Source organism: Callithrix jacchus, chromosome 9 (assembly GCF_049354715.1).
Source record: "Callithrix jacchus isolate 240 chromosome 9, calJac240_pri, whole genome shotgun sequence".
NCBI lineage: Eukaryota > Metazoa > Chordata > Mammalia > Primates > Cebidae > Callithrix > Callithrix jacchus.
In genome coordinates, this window is record NC_133510.1 from 19,213,572 (window position 1) to 19,229,848 (window position 16,277).

At 44.5% G+C, this 16,277-nt stretch overlaps 1 protein-coding gene across 3 annotated transcripts in view; it reads right to left on the minus strand.

Annotated features, from left to right (window-relative positions):
- The window catches only part of ANO2 (anoctamin 2), a 371,758-nt gene that overhangs the window by 21,606 nt on the left and 333,875 nt on the right, over window positions 1-16,277 (minus strand). The gene's annotated exons all lie outside the window — the stretch shown is intronic.

Here is a 16,277-nt window from a genome sequence, read left to right on the forward strand (position 1 = left end):
CCAGCATTAACAGTGCTGTAAAGTGCTGGGCAGGGGTAACTGACTCTCACCAGCAGACCCACGGAGGTTTCACGACATTCATCACTGGGCTCCACGTGAAGGACAAGTAGAAGAGGTATATGAAGGTTTGCCATATGGTTGGTAGTTAAGGTGGTTCCTGCAAATTCACTGATCCAAAGTCATAAACAAACTACTTAGGAAATAAAGACAATATGTGGAATTCCCTTTCAATCTGCATGGAGTCACCTGGGGGTTTACACAATGGATCGGGTCTAATTCAGAGAGCCTGGGAAGTCACAACAGGAAGGGACAAGCTTGAAGTCACAGCTTAGGTATTAAGAGATTACTGCATGCAAAGCAATGCAACACTGGGACAGATCAGCAAGGCACATTTGGCTCTGAGTTTTCATTTCTTTGTGTTTATAGCAGACTCAGTCCCTGCTTTTTCTCTAGCCCCCACAGCAAAACTAAAAAGACTTGAATTGGCTAGATCTACTGATTCACTTCCTAGAGCACACACTGGTGAATTTCCAGTAAATATTTACAGAAAGAACAAATGAATGGCCCTGGCTTTCTCACTCTTGTTTACATTATCCACCTGCGAGACAGGAGTGCGAAGGACAGTTATTCGTTCATCCTAACCCTCCATCCTCTCATGTGGGCTGTGGTAAGGCAGTGTGGGTTAGAAGGACAATAAAACCACTCATGATTGGAAGGAAGTTCCTGAGCAACAAATCATTCCTGAGGAGCTTTCTTTGCTTTATTCTTTTTCCTCTACCTCTTCCCAAAAGGTTTGTGGAAAAGTGAACAAAATGAAAATAAAATTAGGCTTATAGGATTTTAGAAAAAGGAAATAAAGAGCACAGAAAAGAGGACAAAACAAACGAGCACACTTGGGGAACCACAATGTAGCTATGTTTGAGCAACTAAGTTTACCCTGAGCTTCCTGGTTGTTAGAGCAAGAACAGAAATGGGGCAACAGTATCGGTCTCCATCAGTTTTAAACTAAAACACTGCCTTCTCTCTGTTCCTTCCTTCCCTCCTCAAGCACTGACTAGGCATCTGCTGCATCCCAGAAGCTGTCTGTGGTACACTGAGAGCTGTGGTGTCCAGACACACTTCAGCTCTTTTTCTTAAGAATGCATGGGGAGGGAGTCTGGCGCAGGTAACACCAAGCAATGTGTGCCTCGGCAGCAAAGGAGAGAGATGACGGGACTCAACCTACTTCCCAGAAATGCTGGAACCAGCCCCTGGGTGCTGCCTCAATTGTGTTTAAGTGCCATTTGGAGAAAACAGTAGGAGCCTTATTATCCAGTGGAATGACTCAGTGTATGTAAACAGGATGCCCCAGGGAAAGGAATTTCCTGGTTCTTTGAGACATTGGCTTGTAGCACACACACGTTGGAGTTCTCTGTGACAGAATATGTGGGCCTCAGTGCTCATGGTTTCTTAGATATTCCAGAAAATCTGCGTCACTTGCATACAACCTCTGTGGAAATTTGGAAATTAACCATTGAAGTCTTCACCATCCACGACCAAAGAATATCAGAGTTGAAAACAATGTGGTGTCACCTAAGTTTCTCCTCCACCTGAAGCTCAGGCCATTCTACTCCTTTCATAAGTGGCCACTTTCACCTGATCATTGTCAGGCAGGGAACTCGGTACCAGAGCCTGTCATTTTCATTGTTCTTGATTCTCTGTCTCAGTTTTAAGTCACTGGGACTTTGGAGTATTCACTCTAAAGCATTATTTTAGCGGTAGTTGTCTAATATATGGGGTAGTTTGCCTGAACTACCCAGAAAATTTCATAAGTTCATCAATTTATGCTGCTGTAGGAGACCTGCTCTAAGGATGACAGCATTCTCTAATTACCAGCACTTCAAAATAAGGAGACTTTGCACTGCAAGGGGTGGAATAGGTTGTCCCAACTAAATCAATACCACAAGGCTATCTGGAGAGTTTCAATGAAAGGTAATGTCTGTAGGGTCCAACTGACACCCACCCGCCCAGAAGGTCCTCACTACAGGAGAACTTTCTTTTTTTTGAGACGGAGTTTCGCTCTTGTACCCAGGCTGGAGTGCAATAGCGCGATCTCGGCTCACCGCAACCTCTGCCTCCTGGGTTCAGGCAATTCTCCTGCCTCAGCCTCCCGAGTAGCTAGGACTACAGGGCGTGCGCCACCATGCCCAGCTAATTTTTTGTATCTTTGGTAGAGACGGGGTTTCACCATGTTGACCAGGATGGTCTCGATCTCTTGACCTCGTGATCCACCCACCTCGACCTCCCAAAGTGCTGGGATTACAGGCTTCAGCCACCATGCCCAGCTGCACTTTTTACATTCTTCCTTCTTAAGCAAACATTTATGGAGCACTTACTGTACGCCAGGCCTCGTGGTTGACTGCTGTGAATCAATAGGACACAAATCCCACCCTCAAGAAGCTTCCATCACAATTTAGTGGGTATCGTGACCCTGGGCCACTGGTCTTCAGGTGAGAAGAACTAACAATCACATCATTTATTTATCTGAATAAAAATGGTGATAAAACTTTACCAAGAGATTCTTTTGGAACTTGTCACTAAACTCTTATGGGATTAAACTTGGACCCACATCTTTCTGCTCTCGAGGAAAAGTCAAATGGCTGCAAGTGTCCAGAGAATGGAAGCTTGCAGCTCTTAAAGCAAATGAAGAATTTCCTTTCATCAGGCCCTGAGGAAAAGCCCATGACAGGGCTGTGGCAATGCAGCTTTGAAGCCCCACTTTGGGATCAGGGACAGTGATGATTAATGTCATGGTAAACTCCTGGGCCAGCTTTCTTTCCTCCCCTCCGAGATGGGGGAGTGGGAGACGATTCCTGAAGTCCTTCTTAGTAAGCTCTTCAGGAAAAGGTTTGATATTGGAGATTCCCTCGAAAGCCCGCTGCTCCCCTCCCAGGTTTCTCCAGCCTAATCCCTCACTCTCAGGTTTCCCTTTGTCTGGAGCCAGCCCATCCCCACACCCACCGGCCCAGAGGGGGCTCGAGGGGCTCTGGGCCCCCAAACCCCTCCTCAGGCTGATTCCAGCCTCCCTTCACCTCTCAGCCCCTCCCCCAAGCCTGCTGGGTCCCAGCCCAGGTTCCAGCTCAATTTAGAAAAATGTAAATATAATACATCTCCCCCTGCTGCCTCCCTCAGCTGACGACCTGCCCCACCATTCCTACTGACAGGCCGGAGTGGGCTCAGTGTACTTCCTGTCTGCTTGGGTGGTCCTGGAGATCTCAGGGAAGTAGGCTGACAGCTGAGAGCAGGGCTGGGGATCACCATGTCAGGCACACCAGAGGCAGTGGGCAGCTTTGGTTTCATTGCTCTCATTTTTGTTCAAAGTCCAAGACACAGGCCCTTCTGGAACTGGAGAGTTCTGGCCAGTTGGGAAGGAAGGAGGAAACCTCACTCCATTCCATTCTTCCATGGAAGCCCAAGTTCCTATGGGTCTTGAAGAAGGTCTCCCATAGGAGGGTCTGGAAGGGGGCTCTAGGCTCAATTCCGATAGTGAGTCATCTGGGTGACCTTAGTCAACTCATGTCACCCCTGGACCTCTTGGCTTCAAGGTGCATTGTTCAACCAAGACGTATGAACTAGGATGTCATCACTGAAAGGGTCCCTGCATGTCACCCGGTTCCCTGGTTTGAAACTTATTATTCCTGTCAAGACACTCAACGAAAAATGAAGACATGCACTTCCATTTGTGCATGCTGAAACTTCTCTTGCTCAAAATCATCTAGAAATCTAAGAAAGAGAGGGTGACCCTGACTCTGTTTTGCCTTATCTTTCTAAAACATTGGCAGTAGTGCATTACTTGTGGCACACTGCACAATTGGGTTTGACCATAGACCAGTGGGTTGCATCACTGCAGGGGAAACCTCCTTCTCTGGTCTATTGCTTTATAGTTTCCAGGAAGAAAGGGAAGCCCAGGGAGATGATAGGACATCACACTCAAGGCCGCACTGCTAAACAGAAGCAGAGCCGGATGTGCACCCGACTCTCACCTGACACTCTGGGAACATGGGAAGGAAAGGCGCTCGCCCTGCCTACACTGATCATTTAAAGATAAAAGAGGCAACAGATGTGAAAGGGCTTTTACTTCAAAGACAAGGGTGCAGAGAAATCAGAAGTCGTGATACGGTGACCAAGTTTTAGTTATCCACGGAGATGGCAGAAACTATTGCCCCCAATGAGGTTTTGACATCTGCTGTGGACTTCAGTCTTCTCTCCCACGAAGCTATTTCCCAGAGCTGCTATCTATGAACTGCACGGGTGGGTTCACATTACACCTTCTCTTATTTCCCTGGCTTATTTGCTAGAAAGGAGTGCTTAATAGGCCTAGCGTGGGGGAGGGGAGGAAGCAGAGGAAGGAAAGGGGTGGCAGGAGAGGGGGACAGGGAAGGAGGAAGAGAAAGAAACAAGGATAACCACCTCTGTTGATAATCCACTCACTGGATTATCAGCACATAAATAAATGAGAATTGACCGCAGCTCAGCGTCACTGCAAAGTGAGATTCTGTTAGCCTAGCTAAGAGAAAGCTGGAGACATCAATGATTCGCTCATTTATTCAGTTTCCCCTTCACAGGCTTACACAACAAGGTTTAAGTGCCCACGCCCTAGGAGGGCACTGGGCAAGGCCCTGCAATTTGAAGAATCTCTCCTTCGGAAAATTAATTACCAAAGGCATCTCTCTTTTAGGAGACAGCTTGTCTGAAATCCTGTGGGGCAGAGGGAGGGGAGAGGGGGGAGGAGCAGGTGACAGGAGAGAGCCCTTTGCATACCTGCAGGAGAAGGCGCAGGCAGGTCCAGGGCCAGGAGGGCACTCAGGACAGGACGGGAGGGAGCTGCAGGGTGCGGAGGATTCAGTTTCCTGGACCACAGGACATGCAGAAGGACCCAGGATTAAATAAAGGGGAAACATGCTCTGGGAGAGCCTCACTAGGGGCCCAGGAGCCCTGATGGTTTTGGACAGTGGAGGGATATGACCAACACTACACCTCAGAAAGAATACATGAGGCAGAGGAGAGATGGTGGTGGCTACAAGTGGCTGTATTAAGGATGTAGTTTGTTTGTTTGTTTTTTTTCTTGAAAAAAAAAAAGCACCAGAGAGGAGGCAGAGCAGATAGAGCAGATTCCGAAGATACTCTAGAGCAAGCTTGTCCAACCCCTGGCCCACAGGCCGCACAGCATGCAGCCCAGAACAGCTTTGAATGTGGCTCAACACAAATTCGTAAACTTTCTTAAAACGTTGTGAGATCTTCCTTTGCAATTTGTTTTGCTCATCAGCTATCATTAGCGTTACTGTATTTATGCGTGGCCCAAGGCAATTCTTCTTACAGTGTAGCCCAGGGAAGCCAGATGATTGGACGCCTCAGCTCTAGAGGAAAGATCCTCGACACAGCAAACCCACTGGATGGGAGGTATGTGGAGACAGATGGAGAATGAGCAGTGATGCTAGATTTCTTAGCCTAGAGGAAAGATCCTCGACACAGCAAACCCACTGGATGGGAGGTATGTGGAGACAGATGGAGAATGAGCAGTGATGCTAGATTTCTTAGCCTAGAGGAAAGATCCTCGACACAGCAAACCCACTGGATGGGAGGCCTGTGGAGACAGAACGGAGAATGAGCAGTGATGCTAGATTTCTCAGCCAGTGGCCTGGAGGATGGTGGGGCCAGTTATGCGGCAGAGAACTCAGAAAGGATTTAAGGGGATGAAGCCCACAGGCAGAAAGCCTTCGGAATGTCTCCCCTGAAATGGATTCTCCTCTGGGCCCTTTCCTGCCTTGTCTGAAGTCTTGAGGCAAGCCTGGGGCAGTGAGAGGGAGAAGAGCCTCCTGTTCAGAGTTTGCTTGGCCTCAGTAGGTGGTTTCTAAAACCCAAAGACGAGGCCAAAAGAATGAGGAGAACAGGCGACTGTTGAGAACACCTCTCTGCTGGTCAGCTGGAAGTTGCCAAGGCCTAGCCTCTGCAGCAAGCATCGCCAGGCAAACCGTTTTCCAGAGTAGTAAGGTCCTTCCTTGTAACTGTCTGTTTGGCCATATGTGGGCCAATGGAATTTCTCCTTTGTCCTTGCAAGGTTTGCTGAAAATCAACTCACAATAAGGCAGATTAATAAGAGAAAAAACTACCGGCCAGGCACTGTGGCTCACACCTATAAACCCAGCACTTTGGGAGGCCAAGCAGGGCAGATCACCTGAGATCAGGAGTTCAAGACTTAGCCATGGTGAAACCCCATCTCTACTAAAAATACAAAAATTAGCAGGGTGTGGTTGCAGGTGCCTGTAGTCCCAGCTACTCAGGAGGCTAAGGCAGGAGAATTGTTTGAACCCAAGAGGCAGAGGTTGCAGTGAGCCGAGATTGTGCCATTACACTCCAGCCTGGGCAACAAGAGTGAAACTGTGTCTCAAAACAAAACGAAAACTACCCATTTATTACTGCTCTACACATGGGGAAAATCAGAGTGACTGCCCAGTATCCCAATGCAGTACAGGTGCTTACATACCCTGCTTCTTAGGGGAAAGGGAGTGAAGAAGTGCGATGATTTCAGCAGGGGGATTTCATGGGCTTAAAGAACATGCAGTGGTTTGGGCCAAGTCTGTTGGGTCTGCAGATCAGACAATGATTTGTGACAAAAGTCTGTCCCGGTTTGTTGGCCGACTTTAGTCTTCTTTCCTGCAATATGGGTTCAGTTCATGAAAACTCAGGGAAGGGATTAGAGGTAAAGTCTTTCCTTCGGTAGGTCCAGACTTTTAGGTAGCTAAGGGAAATTCAGCCTGTGTTTCGGGAGAGGTAGAGGATGGAGAGAAGAGTGGGAGAGATTGTTCTCCTTGGTGAGTCTGTCTGGTCTTTACGTAGGTAGGAGAACAATCTCTTCTAGCATCTGTGCATCTCTAGGATCTTTAAATCAAAATACTTACTATGCCAGAGTGTCACACTTTGAGGTGAAGTTCCCTGAGCTCCTCCATATATCTCTCTCTGACACCAGACCCTGAAACTCTGGAAGCCACAGGCCATGTCTGTTGTCTCTGTGTCCCCAGTGCCTGGCAGCAGGCAGACACCACAGCACTGTCCCAGGGAAGGGCAGGACTGGGTGTCACCGCAGAGGGAGGGATGTGGCCTTGGAGTTGAGGTCAGGCCAAGTCTGAAAGAGAGCATCCCACCCTGTCCACTCACACTAATGACTTGATCCCTTAAGTGAGAGGAATAAATTAAAATCAGAGGTGACTTTTCTTTGAGGAAAACCCTGATAATAACATGGTTCACTTTGGTCTTGGGAAACTAAATTTAAAAAATACACAAATATTTCCACCATGAAGAAGGTGGCCCACATGTCATGGAATCAAAAGAAGCAAGGCTTCTATTTCTCTACCAATGAAGAAAAAGGACTTAAGGGGCCATTCACTGAATAATTATTTCATTGAGTTATTAGGTTCTAGTACCCATGCTGAGTGTTGTGACTAGAGAGGAATAAGATACCGCCCCTGTCTCCAAAGCACTCACATTTTGAAAGTGTGCAGGTACGGGAAAAGAGGGGAAGAGACAAACTGGGGATGGGAGGATGAGAAAATGGTGCCAAGAGCAAAGGTATCTGAGCCTGAAACACTCAGCAGGAATTCATAGGTAGGCGGCATGGCATAGGCAGATTGAGATTGGACACGGGAGTGTGAGATACCCAGGCACACACGAGGGCCTGCAAGAAGACGCAAAATGAGAGCCAGCTTGGGGATGCCCTCATCTGCTGCACCGGGCGATGTGAACTTTATCTGAAAAGAAGTCAGAAGCATTGAAGGATATTAAGTAGAAAAATGGATGCAGTCTGGTTTGCATTTTTTATTTTTTTTTGAGATGAAATCTCACTCTTCCACCCAGGCTGAACTGCAGCGGCATGATATCAGCTCACTGCAGCCTCCACCTCCTGGGTTCAGGTGATTCTCCTGCCTCAGCCTCCTGAGTAGCTGGGATTACAGGCACATACCACATGCTCGGCTAATTTTTGTATTTTTTTTTTTTTTTTTTTTTTTTGAGATGGAGTTTCGCTCTTGTTACCCAGGCCGGAGTACAATGGCGCGATCTCGGCTCACCGCAACCTCCGCCTCCTGGGTTCAGGCAATTCTCCCGCCTCAGCCTCCTGAGTAGCTGGGATTACAGGCATGCACCACCGTGCCCAGCTAATTTTTGTATTTTTAGTAGAGATGGGGTTTTACCATGTTGGTCAGGCTGGTCTCAAACTCCTGACCTCATGATCTGCCCGCCTCAGCTTCCCAATGTGCTATTACAGGCATAAGCCATGGTTTGCATTTTTTAAAAACCATTCTAAAAAGCAAGAAGGTAAGGTAGGAGGAGTAAAATTAAAAAAGCAGGGAGACAACTTAGGGTGCATTCGCAGTAATTCCAAAGAGAAATGGTGAGGGTTCAAGGAAGAATCCAAAATTCTCAGTAGAGACAAAGTCAGTGAGGTAAGTGTCCACAAATAGAAGCTCTCCCCAGTTAGAGCTGATGCAGAGTCAGAAAGTAGTCACGGAGATTAAGACAGGATCCACACCAGTCCACAGACATTTCTCCTGAACCCAGAGGCTCAGACTTGCCATTTCGGGAGCCAACTCGAATGCGACCACAAGGGCTTTAATGCCTGGTCTCTGAGAGGAAACTGCCTCATGTATTTCCCTGCCACGGTGATTTCTACCTGGTTCACATTTCCAGAGAGCAGGAGAGACTGGGGGCCCTTCACCCTTCAAAACAATTATCTGGCTTTTACTCCAAATAAATGAATCAGTAAACATACAATCACTGATGCACTTCCCTTTCTGTTAGGGTTTAACAGCACATGACCAAGAAAAATAAGATCTGCTCTCATGACTGTGAATGACAAGAAATTCATCTCATCACCTACAGAAATAGCCCAAGGGCTTCAAAATTCTGGTTACATTTAAGAAGCTGGGGGAGGGGGCATTCCAAGATGGCCGAATAAGAGGCAGCTCCGGAAAGCAGCTCCCAGCAAGAGAGATGCAGAAACCGAGTGTCTCCACAATTCCCAACGAGGTACCAGGTTTATTTTGTGGGTCTGGTTGGACAGTGGGTATAAACCAAACAGGGCAGGTTGAGGCAAGGAAGGGCACTGCCCCACCCGGGAGGTGTGTGCAATAGACTGGAGGATGGGGGGATCTCCCCCTCTGGGACTTCGGTTTGGATACAGTGCTCCTCCCAAGCCTTCTACAACCCACAGAACCGGAGATCTTTGCTGGGCTGAAAAGACTTAGCGAGCTGCCTGAACAGGGCAGAACAGCAACTTTGGCCAGTGCCAGGGCTGTCAGCATAGATCTAGGAGGAAGCACTGGCTGACTCGAAAGCCAGAAAGCTGGCTGGATGGAGCCATCCGCCCCGCAAGAAAAAAGGGGAACTGAAAACAGGGAAACAGCCCATACAGCAGGACAGGCCCCCTGAGCAAAGCCCAGAGGCTAAAAAACTCTCACTCCAGAGTTCCGCACCCAGAACATCAGTTAGAGAGTGACCAGGAATGATCGAGCTCTGTAGGGGGAAGGGCAGCAGCCATTGCAGAAACCGGCCTAATTTTGCTGAGTAAATGAAAGACGTAGCAGCTCCACTGAATCTGTGGCAGGCCAGCAGCACCTCTGCAGGCAGACAAAGGAAAGGCTGCCTCCCCAAGAAGCTACCTGAGATCAAAGCTATATAAATCCAACAAGATGGTAACAAACCAGCGCAAGAAGAATGAAACCATCAAAAACCAGAACGCCTCTCCCGCACCACGAAATCACAACTCCTTACCAGCAAGGAAACAAAGCTGGATGGAGAATGAATTTGATGAACTGACAGAAGCAGGCTTCAGAAGGTGGGTAATTGCAAACTTCTCTGAGTTAAAGGAACATGTTCTATCTCAATGCAAAGAAACTAAAAACCTTGAGAAAAGGTTAGACGAAATGCTAACCAGAATAATCAGCTTAGAGAAGAACATAAACGACTTGATGGAGCTGAAAAACAGAACAGAAGAACTTCGAGAAACATACACAAGTTTCAATAGCTGAATAGATCAAGCAGAGGAAAGGATACCAGATATTGAAGATCAATTCAATGAAATAAAATGCAAAGGCAAGAAAAGAGAACGGGGGAAAAGAAATGAACAAAGCCTCAAGAAATATGGGATTATGTGAAAAGACCTAATCTACGCTTGATCGGTAGAATAGGGAAGAATAAATTTGATGGGAAGAATAAATTCAAGCTGGAAAACACTCTTCAGTATATTTTCCAGAACTTCCCCATCCCAGCAAGGCAGGCCAACATTCGAATACAGGAAATACAGAGAACACCACAACAATACTCCTCTAGAAGAGCAACCCCAAGGCACATAATCATCAGATTCACCAGGTTTGAAATGAAGGAAAAAATGCTAAGGAGAGCCAGAGAGAAAGGTCAGGTCACCCACAAAGGGGAGCACATCAGACTCACAGTGGATCTCTCAGCAGAAACCCTACAAGCCAGAAGAGAGTGGGGGCCTATATTCAACATCCTTAAAGAAAAAACTTTCAACCCAGAGTTTCATATCCAGCCAAACTAAGCTTCATAAGTGATGGAGAAATAAAATCCTTTACAGACAAGCAATTGCAGGTCACTACCAGACCTGCCCTACAAGAGCTCCTGAAGGAAGCACTAAACACAGAAAGGAAAAACCAGTACCAGCCACTGCAAAAAAGAACCAAATAATAAAGATCAATGATACAATGAAGAAATTACACCAACCAAAGGGCAAAACAACCAACCAGTAATAAAATGGCAGGATCACATTCACACATAACAACATTAACATTAAATGTAAGTGGACTAAATGCCCCAATTGAAAGACACAGACTGGCAAATTGGATAAAAAGCCAAGAACCATTGGTGTTCTGTATTCAGAAGACCCATCTCATGTGCAAAGACACAAAGAGGCTCAAAATAAAGGGATGGAAGGAGATTTACAAAGCAAATGGAGAGCAAAAAAACAGCAGGGGTGGCAATCCTAGTCTCTGATAAAATGGACTTTGAACCAAAAAAAATCAAAAGAGACAATGAAGGGCATTGCATAATGGTAAAAAGACCAATACAAGAAGAAGAGCTAACTATTTCTAAATATATATGCACCCAATACTGGAGCACCCAAAGAGACTTAGACTCCCACACAATAATAGTGGGAGACTTTAACACTCCACTGTCAATATTAGACAGATCAACAAGACAGAAAACAACAAGGAAATCCAGGACTTGAACGCAGATCTGGACCAAGCAAACTTAATAGACATTTACAGGACTCACAACCCCAAATCCACAGAATATACATTCTTCTCAGCACCACATCTCACTTACTCTAAAATCGACCGCATAATTGGAAGTAAATTGCTTCTCAGCAAATGCAAAAGAATGCAAATCATAACAAACAATCTCTCAGACCACAATGCAATCAAATTAGAACTCAGGATTAAGAAAAGAACTCAAAATCGCACAACTTCATGGAAAATGAACAACTGGCTCCTGAATTGACTGGATAAGCAATGAAATGAAGACAGAAATAAAGATGTTCTTCAAAACCAGTGAGAATGAAGACACAACATACCAGAATCTCTGGGACACATTTAAAACAGTGTTTAGAGGGAAATTCATAGCAATAAATGCCCACAGGAGGAGCAAGAAAAGGTCTAAAATCAACAGACTAGCATCAAAATTGAAAGAGTTAGAAGAGCAAGATAAAAAAAAAACTCAAAAGCTAGCAGAAGACGAGAAAAAAGTAAGATCAGAGCAGAACTGAAGGAGACAGAAACACAGAAACCCCTTCAAAAAATCAACAAATCCAGAAGCTGGTTTTTTGAAAAGATCAACAAAACAGATAAACCACTAGCCAGACTAATAAAAAAGAAAAGAGAGAAGAATCAAATAGATGCAATAAAAAATGACAAAGGGGACATCACCACTGATTCCACAGAAATACAAACTAACATCAGAAATTACTACAAATAACTCTATGCACACAAACCAGTAAATCTGGAAGAAATGGATAAATTCCTGGGCACTTGCACCCTCCCAAGACTAAACAGGGAAGAAGTTGAAACCCTGAATAGACCAATAACAAGGGCTAAAGTTGAGGCAGCAATTAATAGCCTACCAACTAAAAAAAGCCCAGGTCCAGATGGGTTTACAGCCAAATTCTACCAGACATGCAAAAAGGAGCTGGTACCGTTCCTTCTGAAACTATTCCAAACAATGCAAAAAGAGGGAATCCTCCCCAACTCATTTTATGAGACCAACATCATCCTAGTACCAAAACTGCACAGAGATGCAACTAAAAAAGAAAACTTCAGGCCAATATCCATGATGAACATTGACGCAAAAGTCTTCAATAAAATACTGGCAAAGAGAGTGCAACATCAAATCAAAAAGCTTATTCATCATGATCAAGCAGGCTTCATCCGAGGGATGCAAGGCTGTTTCAACATACGCAAGTCTATAAATATAACCCATCAAACAAACAGAACCAAAGACAAAAACCACATGATTATTTCGATAGATGCAGAGAAGGCCTTTGACAAAGTTCAACAGCCCTTTATGCTAAAAACCCTCAATAAATTAGGTATTGATAGAACATATCACAAAATAATAAAAGCTATTTATGGCAAACCCACAGCCAATATCATACTGAATGGGCAAAAACTGGAAGCATTCCCTTTGAAATCTGGCACTAGACAAGGATGCCCTCTCTCACCACTCCTATTCAATATAGGATTGGAAGTTTTAGCCAGAGCAATCAGGCAAGAAAAAGAAATAAGGGGTATTCAATTAGGAAAAGAGGAAGCCAAATTGTCTCTATTTGCAGATGACATGATTGTATATTTAGAAGACCCCATCACCTCAGCCCAAAATCTCCTAAAACTGATAAGCAACTTCAGCAAAGTCTCAGGATACAAAATCAATGTGCAGAAATCACAAGCATTTCTATATACCAATAACAGACAAACCAAGAGCCAAATCAAAAGTGAACTCCCATTCACAATTGCTACTAAGAAAATAAAATACCTAGGAATACAACTAACAAAGGATGTAAAGGATCTCTTCAAGGAGAACTACAAACCACTGTTCAATGAAATAAGAGAGGACACAAACAGAAAAACATTCCATGCTTATGATTGGGAAGAATCAACATTGTGAAAATGGCCATACTGCCCAAAGTAATTTATAGATTCAATGCTATCCTCATCAAGCTATCAATAACCTTCTTCACAGAATGGGAAAAAAACCACTTCAAACTTTATAAGGAACCAAAAGAGAGCCTGCATAGCCAAAAGAATCCTAAGCAAGAAGACCAAAGCTGGAGGCATCATGCTGCCTGACTTCAAACTATACTATAAGGCCACAGTAATCAAAACAGCATGGTAGTGGTACCAAAACAGAGACATAGACCAAAGGAACAGAACAGAGTCCCCAGAAGCAACACCACACATCTACAATCATCTGATCTTTGACAAATCTGAGAAAAACAAGCAATGGGGAAACGATTTCCTGTTTAATAAATGGTGTTGGGAAAAGCGGCTAGCAATGTGCAGAAAGCAGAAACTGGACCCCTTCCTGATACCTTACACTAAAATTAATGCCAGCTGGATTACAGATCTAAATATAAGACCTAACACCATAAAAAGCCTAGAAGAAAACCTAGGCAAAACCATTCAGGACATAAGCATAAGCATAGGCAAGGACTTCATGGAAAAAAAAAAACCAAAAGCAATGGCAACAAAAGCCATAGACAAATGGGACCTAATCAAACTCCAGAGCTTCTGTACAGCAAAGGAAACAATCATTAGAGCAAACCAGCAACCAACAGAATGGGAAAAAAATTTTTGCAATCTACCCATCTGACAAAGGGCTGATATCCAGAATCTACAAAGAACTAAAAAAGATTTACAAGAAAAAAGAAAACAAACAAATCCATTCAAAAGTGGGCAAAGGATATGAACAGACACTTTACAAAAGAAGATATCTATGAGGCCAAAAAACATGAAAAAATGCTCATCATCACTGGTCATTAGAGAAATGCAAATCAAAACCACATTGAGATACCATCTCACGCCAGTTAGAATGACGATCATTAAAAAATCAGGAGACAACAGATGCTGGAGAGGATGTGGAGAAATAGGAACACTTTTACACTGTTGGAGAGAGTGCAAGTTAGTGCAACCATTGTGGAAGACAGTGTGGTGATTCCCCAAGGACCTAGACATAGAAATTCCATTTGACTCAGCAATCCCGTTAATGGGTATATACCCAAATAATTATAAATTGTTCTATTTTAAAGACACATGCACACATATGTTTATTTCAGCACTGTTTACAATAGCAAAGACCTGAAACCAACCCAAATGTCCATCAACAATAGACTGGATAAAGAAAATGTGGCACATATACACCATAGAATACTACACAGCCACAAAAAATGATGAGTTCATGTCTTTCATAGGGACATGGGTGAATCTGGAAACCATCATTCTCAGCAAACTGACACAAGAACAGCAAACCAAACACCACATGTTCTCACTCATAGGCGGGTGTTGAACAATTAGAACACGTGGACACAGGGAGGGTAGCATCATACACTGTGGTCAGTTTGGGAGGGCTAAGGGAGGGACAGTGGGGGGTGTGGAGGGTGGGGAGGGATAACGTGGGGAGAAATAAGTGATGGGGGGATGAAAGCAGCAAACCACCTTGCCTTGTATGTACCTATGCAACAATCCTGTGTGATCTGCACATGACCCCAGGACCTAAAGTACAATTAAAAAAAAAAAAAAGAATCTGGAGGAAGGGTCCAAGGGAGATCATTGAATTTCTGAGACAGGATTATAATAGGGATTACTTTCTGGATGACTAGAGGAACAAAAGCTTATGTGTTTTAAATAAGCAGATAACAAAAAGAGTCCATTTGAGATTCCAGACTTGTCAACAGAGCCCTAAGGGCTTAGCATTTTCTGAATGTACAAACATTGTGGAGTGCTTAGAGCTCAGGCTTCTCATTCTTAGATATGCCTTGGGGTCTGGTACGCTCATTCTTTAACCATTAGGGGGACAGACTACACTAATGGGATGGGAAGAACCTTCAGAGGTCACTATATTCAGGAACTTCAAATTGTTTTGAGTCAAAAACTTTCTAGATTTGAGAGAAACTGACCTCTGACAATAACAAGGGTGGCCAATGTTCATTGAGAGTCTACATGTGCAAGCACTGTTTATCACTCTACATGCATCGCCTGATTCCCAGAATAGTCCTGTGAGGTAGGTGCTATTATCATAAAACCTGTTTTTCAGATGGGAAAAATTGGGCCTCACTGACCTTAAGCCTCAAAACCAGAGTCATGTGGCCAGCATGCAGCAGGGTTAGGATTGAAAGCCCAGTAGTTCAACTGCAGTGCCCACCCCAATCACGCTTAGCTGCTCAATGAACTTTGAAGAGGGTTATTCTGTAGCCCAGTCCTTGGTTGTACATGAGGAAAAGTAAGTTCTTAAAGGGTTAAGAGGATGGCCCAGAGATAAAAGAGATGAAAGAAACCTAATTCAGAAAGCATTGTCCTCACCCTTAAATAAAATATGAAACAAAGTAGCCATGTCTCTAGAACAGGTCTCTAAGATTGAAAGTCATAGCAAAATGGACTAAAGAATTATGAGTGAATCCAACTTGAAAAACCCCTGTGTGATTCCTCTTCCAGATTAGATCGCATCAGTATCAACTGACATTTACTCAGTCAATATCAGGAACATCCCAAATTGCTGAAGAGACTGTGCCGGTCTCCAGATTTGTTCCTCCCTTTAGGCTCTTAATAAATGTTTGATGAATAAATAGATAAATGAATTCATGACCTGTGTTTTCTGTTTTCCTCCCAAGCCTTACTATGCCTCTTCTGCGCTTGCTGCCCAATTCCCAAGCAAAGAGTATGCAGTCACAGCATTGGCCAGGATTTTACAACTGCTCCATATGGCCTGATGTGAAATGCAAGCCTGTCTGGTCTTCAGGGTTCTCCACTAATCCCAGGTCTGTATCTGAAATCTCCATACCTCAAAACTACCATTTGCTTTTCTTTGTCAACAGTTACTTGTGGCAGGGTATAGTGGCTCATGCCTGTAATTCCAGCAATTTCAGAGGCCAAGGTGGGAGGCTTGTTTGAGTTGTGGAGTTAGAGACCAATCTGGGTAACATAGTGAAACCTCACTGCTACAAAAGATCATACAAATTA